The sequence below is a fragment of the Rhinopithecus bieti genome, unplaced genomic scaffold (genome assembly GCF_001698545.2).
Source record: "Rhinopithecus bieti isolate Rb0 unplaced genomic scaffold, ASM169854v2 scaffold_13375, whole genome shotgun sequence".
Classification (NCBI taxonomy): domain Eukaryota; kingdom Metazoa; phylum Chordata; class Mammalia; order Primates; family Cercopithecidae; genus Rhinopithecus; species Rhinopithecus bieti.
The window spans coordinates 1,839,029-1,841,711 of record NW_016807628.1 but is presented as its reverse complement, the minus strand read 5'-3'; the positions used below and the strand labels follow the sequence as shown (position 1 = coordinate 1,841,711).

The 2,683-nt window shown below is 39.7% G+C and overlaps 1 protein-coding gene across 1 annotated transcript in view; it reads left to right on the top strand.

Moving 5' to 3' along the window:
- The first annotated feature begins 1,743 nt into the window (after positions 1-1,743).
- LOC108536311 (uncharacterized) overlaps positions 1,744-2,683 on the top strand; it is a 19,306-nt gene continuing 18,366 nt past the window's right edge. Inside the window, exon 1 of the mRNA XM_017882966.1 lies at positions 1,744-1,769. The gene's annotated coding sequence lies outside the window, so the exon portion shown is untranslated. The remainder of the gene's footprint in view (positions 1,770-2,683) is intronic.

Genomic DNA, 2,683 nt, shown 5'->3' with positions numbered 1-2,683 from the left:
GAGTCCAAGTGATCTCATTGTTCAGTTCCCACCTATGAGTGAGAACATGCAGTGTTTGGTTTTCTCTTCTTGTGATAGTTTGCTAAGAATGATGGTTTCCAGCTGCATCCATGTCCCTACAAAGGACACAAACTCATCCTTTTTTATGGCTGCATAGTATTCCATGGTGTATATGTGCCACATTTTCTAAACCACTTATTCTTAATACCTATACCACAACAAGCCAACTCTAGTCCAAACTGTTTGAATCTGGGATTCAATTGACTATGAGCAAATCCCATTTGTCACACTGCCTAGGTTTACAGTCCTCTCCAGTTGGGGTTTCCTCAGTTGGACTGTATGTGCGTGTGTGTTTTGAGGAAGTACGTTCTTGTGTGGCCACTTGCATGCTTCGGTACTTTTTTATGTCTGCATACATATATTCTGCCAGTGAGAAATGTGCTTGCCTTTCTACAGCCTTGCAAATCTTAAGCATTAGCGATATCATTTTCAGCATCTGAATCAATGTGTTAATGGAAAATTACAAAGAAAATGAGTATTTGGAAACCAAAGGTTGCTGACTAAAAGCAGAAAAAATAAAATACTGCACCTGAAAATTGACTTCTCATCCATCTCTTTTATTCTTGCACTTATTTTATAGCCAACATATTCTCTTTCAGCCCAAGATTGCTTATTTTAAATTGTCTTCCAGTCTCAGGACTCTGTCTCTCTTCCCCAGCTCCCCCCTCTTCTCTCAGGCCTCCCAAATGATACAGTCTGTGTCATTAGCCAATGCTGTGGATTACAGCCCAGAAAAACTTCTTGTTTTCAGCCAATCCTGGGGAGAGGAGATGAGGAGAAGGGAAAATGCCTTCCCTCAGAAGATGATCCGATAGCAAGTGAGGCTCCAGTGACCCCTCACTGCCAGTCTGAGGCTCTGCAGATGAGCCCCATAAAATACTGCAGAAGGCAAAGTTGCCAACAAGCGCAGCACACAGAGATGATCTAGTCAGAGGCACGAATCGATCTCAAGGCGTGAATCACTGACCTTAGACCACGCTCACCCTCCCTAAATTCTGAGTCCCTGTTAACTAAAGATTGCATTTCCATTGTTACAGCTCAGGCAGCAATTCCTGATTCTGTTGAGTTTTGTATCTCTTACCCAGCACCCATTTGGGAAGACTTTTTGTTTAATCTTCTAAATATCTGAAACACAATTCCAAACATTTCCAAGTTAAACTCCTCTTCTATTCACAATGAACCCCAGCAAGAATCTGATGGAAGAAAAGGTGCCGCATACATTCTCTTTGTTCTGGATTGAACCAGTGGTATTTGGATCACCCAGGAGGTATATCATAACAAATTGTCTCAATACCAATTGTCTCTGTGCAAAGGTCGGGTAAAGTCCCAAAGATCTAAGTCTGGGATAAAAGGGATGAGCACATTTCTCAACAGAAGGGAAGGGGGCTGGTTTCAGTGATTTTGCTCACTAAATGTGGAATTCCCCAACAAATTCACATATTGCAAAAGCTATACAGTTGTGAAACCTCCACTCAAGGAAAGGCTCAGGGAACACGATTCCAAACATCCACACTTAACTAAGCGCTCATCAAAACTCCTTCTTGAATTTAGAGATCTAATTTCTCTAATGGCCAAATCACTTCTGTGTCTTAGAAAGTGCTTTCTACTGAGCTCAATCAACTAATAGCCTGGGACTGGCTTCACACCCTTTCTATGCAGCAATGTTCACATGAAAGTATGGACCCAATCGAGGATGAAGTCCAGAACCGGTAAGTCCATTCCTGCAGCTTAATTTTAAAAATACAATCTCTAGATTCACTTTCCAGTTTCACTGGAATAACTGATATGTTAAAATTTCTAATAAAATAAGAATTATGCAGGCAAAATATCAGTTATTCTAGATTCTAGTAACTCAGTTATTCTAGATTCTAGTAACTAGGCTTCTAATTAACTGAGACATGATTCTAATGCAGAATCCCAGGGCAAAGTCCTGTACTTTTAATGGTAGCAGGCTAATTTGAATTTTAAGTGGATGTTGAATATTAACCCTGATACTGTCCTAGATAGTGAGTTTCTCAACCTCGGCACTATTGACATTTGGGCTGGGTAATTCTTCGTTAGGGGGCTGTCCTGTGTGCTGTGGGATGTTTAGTAGCAACCCTGCCCTCTGCCCACTGGATGCCAATAGCAACCCTCCTCTCCCCAGTTGTGATGACCAAAAATGTCTCTGGACGTGACCAAATGTCTCTTGGGGGGCAAAATTATCCCCAGCTGAGAACCACTACTCTGAACAAGGGAAAAATTCATTTATTAGATGTTTCTATTCCACTTAAAAGAGAGCTAGCACAAAGTTAGAATGCTTTTCTGAACATAGAGTAAAATAAATAAAATTAATGATGTATTTCCATCCACATAATGGAATAGTAAACAATCATTTAAAAACATGTTTGTAAAGATACTATAGGCAGGAGAGAAAAGCAGAACATGGAATTATATGTGCCCTGTATGAATTCTGTAAGATAGACAAATTTGAAAATATAGAAAGTATTTTAAAAGGAAAAACACAAAAATGAAAACCATAGCTCTCTGTGGGTGGTAGGACAATGCGATCAATATTTTCTTATTTAATTTTTTCTGTTTTCCCCAATCATCTACCATGAGCACGTATTTTTTTTTTTTTTTT